Genomic DNA, 8,572 nt, shown 5'->3' with positions numbered 1-8,572 from the left:
CGCGATTCTATGGCCATTTTGAGGGAAAACTTCGGAGAACAATTCATCTCAAGAAATGGACCCGTAAGTTGGCCACCAAGATCATGCGATTTAACGCCTTTAGACTATTTTTTGTGGGGCTACGTCAAGTCTAAAGTCTACAGAAATAAGCCAGCAACTATTCCAGCTTTGGAAGACAACATTTCCGAAGAAATTCGGGCTATTCCGGCCGAAATGCTCGAAAAAGTTGCCCAAAATTGGACTTTCCGAATGGACCACCTAAGACGCAGCCGCGGTCAACATTTAAATGAAATTATCTTCAAAAGTAAATGTCATGAACCAATCTAACGTTTCAAATAAAGAACCGATGAGATTTTGCAAATTTTATGCGTTTTTTTTTTTTTTGAAAAGTTATCAAGCTCTTAAAAATAAAAAGTGAATCACTGACGACACCAACCCTTTCGTTTTCGAAGATGGTGCTCATACGCCGCGGTTTGAGTCGCAATGGCGCGTAGTGAAACGTTTCTTTTACAAAGCCAACTATAATCACACCGCCAACTTCACCGACGTCATCGTCGAATATGTGTGGCGGCGATTTATTCAAAAACAAGAAAAATATCCCTTTGTATCATTAATAGATGCAATTAAATATGTATATAAGTACATTGCCCTGAAGCATTTTGGTTTTCTTTATTTCGATTTCTTGTCCATACAAAAATGTTGGCTGGGTTGCATTGGTTTCAGGTTGTATGGAAAAATGAGCAAAAACACTGATTTTTGGTCCTTTTCAAAGGGCTCCCTACAGGTATATAGGGGCTCTAGGGGGTCGAGGTGGGGTTTATTAAAAAGTTCGATCCTTCCTCTTTCCAATAAGGGGGCGTGAGGGGGTTGTCGTTCTCGCTAACTTCAATATATTTTGATATTTGCCAACGACAGTAGGAGGACAGTAGAGTTGACAGTAGAGAGATGAGGTAGAGTGGGGATGCCACTAATATGTAAAATTATTCAAAGGTCTAATGAACCTGACGTTATTTTACAAATAAAATAGCTCTATTATATCATTTGTAATAACAATTGATAATTTAAAGCAAATAAATTTACCTAATTACTTATTTGTGGCATAAAAATTTCACTTTGAACAAAATATTTTAATTTCATTGAAGTGCAAGGTATTAGTATGGCCAGAACGAAATTGTGGATTTTTGTTGTCTTGTATACATGCCGGGCATTGGGTTGTTGCTGCTTCTCACAAATGTACATGTAGTAAGATGCACAACGACGTTTTCAGTTCACTGTCGTGCTGCTGCAGTCTGTCGCGCTCATTGTGTTCAGCACATGAGGATGTTAATTTACAGTGTTTATGAAATTTTAAAAAGTGCTGAGTTGAATAAATTAATTTTTAAATTTTCTGTTTATTAATATTCGATTATTTTAGATAAATATGGCGGAAAAAGTAAAGTGGACACAAGCGCTAATTGAAAAATTAATATATTTGGTAGAAGCACAGGAGTGTATTTATACCTTAAAGTCACCGTTATATCTGAACCGGAGAGTAAAAGCTGAAGCTTTTAACAAAATCTGTGAGGAGCTAAACGTGCCAAACATAAACGGGTCTGAAATAAAAAAAAATGGAAAAATATAAGAACACAATATTTACGAGAAATTCGTGAAGTGTAATTTGTATTCTCCAAAGTTATGGTGCTTCTCGCTGCTGCAATTTTTGGAGCAGCATACCCAAATTAAGAGGGGGGAATCTAACCACGAGGTAATACTTTATTTTATTTTATTAAATTTTTTACATCAGTTCAAACAAATATTATACTTTAGGATCCAAGCGCGTCGGGAAGTTAGGAGTGTGAAAATAATATATCTCCAACAACAACCCAACCAGTTGTGACTGAAGAAACTCTTAATATAGTAAATCATTCATATATGTATATGTGTATAAAACAAATAGTTTTAACTGAAGAAACTGTTAATAAAGTAAATCATTCATATATGTATATGTGTATAAAACAAATAGTTTTAATTTTTATACTTATCTTAAACTGAAATAATGAATGGCGAAAAAAAAAGGTGGAAGAAAAAGGGAAAGGTATTGTAATTTTAATTTTAAAAATTAAACAATTTACTTAATTATTTTCTAATATTTATATTTTAGAGCACTGCATTGACTAAAGTGAGGCAGGATTTTGCGGCTGTGAGAGAACAAATCGCTGAAAGACGCAATAGACCGTATAGTTGGTTGGGCAATTTCGTCTCTGCGAAAATGGAGGAGATAGTTCCTCACATGCGACAAGACGCTCAATGGGAGGTCCAATGCCTTATGCGCCGTTTAGTACAAAAATCAAACAGATATCGTGATTTGCAGTTACAATCTCCTCAGAACGACTTACTTCAGAATGCAATGAGTGGGATTTTTGAAGATGAAGATTTTGATTTTATTAAGTAAAGCACATATAATTTATCAAATTGCATAAGTAAATAATAATAGTAAATTTTTTCAGGACCGATTAACATACATATACATATGTATGTATGTATGTATAATGGAAAAGTTTGAATGAAATGTGACTGAAATAAAATTTTAAGGCTGCCTTTTTTGAAATACAAATAATGTAGATATTTTTATATACATACATACATAGTTCTAAGAAATATTTTAATTCTACCTTTAGTAAAGAAACTACTTATATGTGCATACACTTTTTTGTAGTTGTAACTTTTTTTTTTTCTGTAACTGTACACTTGTTTTTATAATAGATTGTTCTTTTATATACAGTTATTATTTACTGTTAATCGATTGCTTCTTCTTATTTCATTCGTAGGTACGTTTTTTACTATGTCTTCGAAAATAGTAGAAAATATTTACATATATGTGCACGGAGCATTGGTCAGTAGTTCTTTTATAGACGCGTTTGGAATTGCTAATATAATAAATTTTTAGGAATCTAAAGTAAGTAAATAATTTAAAATTTTAAATAATTAAATAAGATTCTAGTAAGTAATTTCGACTTCAGGAATAAATATACACGGGGAAGAATCCTTCATTTGAGCAGGACGAGCACTGTTTGCGTGAAAGTGGTATAAAAATAAAAGAAATTTGCATGCAATTAAACCGCCATAGAAATATACATTTAGTATTTTCTCTAAAAACCTTCAAAGTATGGCAATTAATCAACGCAGTGGTGTGGAAAACCCAAAATACTTCATGCAACGTTAAATTCAATGCCTTGCACTCGTTAATCAAATGAGTAGCCCACAAATAAAGCGTCATTTGATTTAGATGTCACAAGAATGCGATTTGTCAAATTTTTTCATCAAAATCCTAGCATAAAACACCTTTCTATGGTACCACAATTTCAAAACAAATAATTTCACGTAATACAACGGCTGCAATAACCTGACCTTTTGCCTAGCATTTACAGATAAATACCAATTTTGGGATGAAGAATGGCGAAGCGTTGTGTTCAGCGATGAAAAAGTTTATTCTCGATGGACCTGATGGTTTTAATAAATTTGAATCATTACTGTAACCCTCGGCGCACGTGTCTCCGTTGAGTACACGGCGGAGGTTCTATAAAGGCAAGCAGCTTTTGTTATGAAGGAAAAACTCCAACATGCTACATATCAACAAAAATGAATGCACAAATCTATTTTAGACTTGCTTGATAGTGAATTGATAGAATTACAGACCAATTTTAAGAGGACAATTTATTTTCCAGTAAGACAAAGTGCCCCGATCCACAATGCAGCTCCTTACTAAAAAGGTTTTCGAGTCACGAAACATTCCGCTTTGGAGGCCAGCACAAGTCCAGATTCAAACCCTATCGAGCATCTGTGGGGAATACCATCTGCTAGAGTTTTAAAAGTGGTCAGTTTACTACTCCTCAAAACAGCCAAAATGGCACAATACAGAGAGAATGGGCTTCAATGGGCATGTCAACGTTAAAATCTTGGTTTAATCGATGCCATCTCGACTTCTAACCAAGTCAAAATGAATAAAGGAAAGCATATTAATTACTAAACCCACTTTATCAGAATATTTGAAAAACAACTTATTTTATAACATGCACATATAAATATTTTCTATGAAGCATATGTTCAGTTTTTTAATTTTGTTGTATGTACAACAGGAATTTTAATTAATTTTATTATATGATGTTACCATATATAAATACATATATAAACAAAAAACCAAAACTTTGATAGCTCGCTTCATTTCCAAATTCAACAGCTTTGAAGTCGTGCACATATAATTTCTTTTTTAATAAGGTATATCCGAAATGTGATTAATTTGACAAAGCCTGAGTTTTTCTAATTAGTTCCTTATTTTTGAATAAATACTATTTATTTTTTATATAGTTTATAAGTTATGATGAATTATGAATTAAAATAAATAAAATGTGATATGAATTAAACTAGAACAATGTTTTTATTCATCAAAAAATGTTGGGCATTTATATTTATAATATAAAAATTAGTTGCATGAATTACATTAAATGGCGGTTTTCTCTGTTTCCGTACAATATTTTTACAGGTACGGAAATACCGAAAATAGTAGTCCTTTAAATGTGTTTGGTTTCCAACTGCGGGAATTTCCACGTTCCATTTTATCGAGTATTCGTTAAAATAATGATCATGGGAAAATCCCCTTAATATACTTCTGTAGTATATGCAATGACAATTTTATGACAGGAATTTCTCCATCTCAACGATTAAATATACATATACATATGTACATAAGTATCTCTATGAAAGAGTGTTTCTGTAATGTTGCATTTAATATACAACATATTTTTCTTTTTGTATGAAATATAAACAATTCCATTTTATTTTATTAGAACTATATACATATATGTACTTATATATATTATTAAGCCATAATGGTAAATAAAAAACTTTTTAAAATTACAGAAGCTGGCCAAGCTAAACAACTCTTTCCGTATTGTACAATATATATTCTTGCCGAATAGTTTCCTGGCGCACACCTCCTTGATTGTTGCTATTAACAGAAGCTTGAGAATATCTTTCTTCAGCTGTCGAATTGATTAAATTTATACCATTGATATTATTTGTTCTAAAAAGTTGTGTAAAACACAGTAAAGCCCATGCAATTTTTGCACAGACTTACTTCTTTAGTTTATAGGTGCTAAAAAATATTCTGAATCTGTTTGATAGAATCCCGAAAGCATTAAACAACTACGTGTCTTGCACGAGAAAGACGGTAATTGAATATTTTCTTCTGGCAACAGCTTGTGTGGTAAGGGTACGGCTTCATTAGGTGTGTCTGAAGCGGGAAAGCATCATCGCTTACGATCACATATGGGAGACATCTATTACTACCTATAGTAGAGTTTGATGGTAATCCTCTCTCTTCTCGTAGTACCAAAGCGAGTTCACTTTAGAGGAGCACTCCTGCGTCATTACATCGACCGTTACACCCAATATCAACGTAAATGAATTTGCAATTTGCATCAACCAAGGCCAGCAAAACTATACTATTTGTGCCTTTATAGTTGTGGTATCAGTATATACAGTGTCACAGCTTATTTCGTGTAAGCAACATTTTTGATAATACTGATATGGAATTAATCTTTTTTGCTCTGAACTAAATGAACGAATGATGCAATTATATTGATAATTTAGTTCTAAATACAAAACATGTAAACAAATTTACAAAAGTATTCAAATTCAATATTTTATTAAACAAAAACCAAAAACACTCATAACTCATGAGTCACAGCTTATTTCGTGTGGTATAAAAATTCCTACTAAAAAGTTATAAAAAGTAAACAAAAATAAAATTTCAATAATTTGTGGAAAGTTTTTGCTCGATTACACACAGCTTTCTATGCGTGGTTTTGCATTGATTCCACCTCAATTTTTTGTATATCTATGATATTTTACCCCACTCTTCCTTCCAAAGCCGCTCTTAGAGTTTGACGTTAGAAATGTGGTGTTTTCTAATATTAATTTCCAGAATGTGCCATACATTTTCAATAACGTTCAAATCTGGTGACTGTGCAGGTGTTTAGACGAGGTGTGGACAATTCCAAATGAGCCAAGTTTGTACAAGACCAGATTTATGTTTAGGTCGTTGTCCCAGAAGTGAACGCGTCACGTATACCCAGGTCTTTCTGCACTTTGAAGCAAATTTTGCTTCAGTAAGTCTAGGTACACTTTCATTCATAGTGGAGTCTATAACCCAATCGACCAACGCCTGCAGATGACACACACCCCAAACCATTCTTGTTTTACCGTTGCGCGTAAATTTTGTTTGGAATTGGCCATATCGCATGCTTCACCATCTGACGCAAAAAGATTAAACATGCTCTCATCGGCGAAAATTATTCCTAAAAAAAGCATTGTCCTTTATTTAAAATGGTCTTCGCGAACTGTAAACGGGCTTTTTATTTTTCTTATTTATAAAAGGCTTATTCCGTGCTGTTCGCCCATGCTGCGCACAGTTTCTGGATGAAATTTTTCCGAGAAACATTCCAACATCTTTGGTCATTATAGCCGAGTTATAGCCGAGTTAACAACAGCGCGCCAGTCGTTTTTTCTTTTCCCAAGATGGCGCCAATTGGAGATTCCAAGCGAAGCCAGGTCCTTCTCCACTTGGTCCTTTAAACGGAGTGGAGATTTTCCTCTTCCTCTGCTTCCCCCGGTGGGTACTGCGTCGAATACTTTCAGAGCTGGAGTGTTTTCATCCATTCGGACGACATGAACTAGCCAGCGTAGCCGCTGTCTTTTAATTCGCTGAACTATGTGAATGTTATAGTATATCTCGTACAGCTCATCGTTCCATCGAATGCGATATTCGCTGTGGCCAACGCGCAAAGGACATACATTTTTCGCAGAACTTTTCTCTCGAAAACTCGCAACGTCGACTCATCAGATGTTGTCATCGCCCAAGCCTCTGCACCATATAGCAGGACGGGAATTATGAGCGACTTATAGAGTTTAGCTTTTGTTCGTCGAGAGAGGACTTTACTTTTCAATTGCCTACTCAGTCCGAAGTAGCACCTGCTGGCAAGAGCAATTATGCGTTGAATTTCCAGGCTGACATTGTTGGTGGTGTTAATACTGGTTCCAAAATAGACGAAATTATCTACGACTTCAAAGTCATGACTGTCAACAGTGACGTGAGTGCCAAGTCGCGAGTGCGACGACTGTTTGTTTGATGACAGGAGATATTTCGTTTTTCCTTCGTTCAGTGCCAGACCCATTTTCTGTGCTTCCTTGTCCAGCCTGGAGAAAGCAGAACTAACTGCGCGGATGTTGATGCCGATGATATTAATATCACGATAGGGAGTCGCCTTGTCTGAAACTTCGTTTGTTATCGAACGGCTCGAAAAGGTCCTTCCCGATCCTGGAGGAGCTTTTCGTGTTGCTCAACGTCAGTTTACACAGCCGTATTAGTTTTGCGGGGATACCAAATTTAGAGATCGCGGCATAAAGGCAGCTCCTTTTCGTGCTGTCGAAGCAGCTTTGAAACCGACGAAGAGGTGGTGTGTGTCGATTCTCCTTTTACGGGTCTTTTCCAAGATTTGGCGCATGGTGAATATCTGGTCGGTTGTTGATTTTCCAGGTCTGAAGCCACACTGATAAGGTCCAATCAGTTTGTTGACGGTGGGCTTTAATCTTTCACACAATACGCTCGATAGAACCTTATATGCGATGTTGAGGAGGCTAATCCCACGGTAGTTGGCGCAGATTGTGGGGTCTCCTTTTTTATGCATTGGGCAGAGCACACTTAAATTTCAATCGTTGGGCATGCTTTCGTCCGACCATATTTTACAAAGAAGCTGATGGATGCTCCTTATCAGTTCTTCGCCGCCCTGTTTGAATATCTCGGCCGGTAATCCATCGGCCCCCGCTGCTTTGTTGTTCTTCAAGAGGGTAATTGCTATTCGAACTTCTTCATGGTCGGGCAAAGGAACGTCTGCTCCAACTTCATCGGTTGGGGAATCGGGTTCGCCTTCTCCTGGCGTTGTGTGTTCACTGCTATTCAGCAGGCTGGAGAAGTGTTTCCTCCATAATTTAAGTATGCTCTAGGCATCGGTGACTAGATCACCTTTGGGGTTTTGAAACTAATAGAGTATGCTTCGGTTTTTGAAAAACCAACTGGTTTCGGTAGCTGTACGTAAGCCGCCGCATTTTGTTCGTAGAATTTCCCGAGCATGCAAGCCGAGTAGAAAATCGTTCGGCTGTCTGTTGTGATTGCAGCTTCTTGACGTCGAACCTTCCTTGTGTTTGGTGGCGTGCGTTTTTTGCTGCACAGAGGCGGGTGCGAATCTTAGCTGCAACAAGATAGTGGTCCGAGTCGATGTTAGGACCTCGGAGCGCACGCACATCTAAAACACTGGAGACGTGTCTTCCGTCTATCACAACATGATCGATCTTGTTGGTAGTTTTTCGATCCGAGACAGCCAGGTAGCTTGATGAATCTTCTTATGCTGGAATCTAGTACTACAGATAACCATATTTCGGGCCCCGGCGAAGTCAATCAGCCTCAACCCATTTGGGAACGTTTCGTCGTGGAGGCTGAATTTACCGACCGTTGTGCCAAATATACCTTCTTTGGCCA

Source organism: Bactrocera tryoni, chromosome 1, assembly GCF_016617805.1.
Source record: "Bactrocera tryoni isolate S06 chromosome 1, CSIRO_BtryS06_freeze2, whole genome shotgun sequence".
NCBI lineage: Eukaryota > Metazoa > Arthropoda > Insecta > Diptera > Tephritidae > Bactrocera > Bactrocera tryoni.
This window is presented reverse-complemented; position numbering follows the sequence as displayed.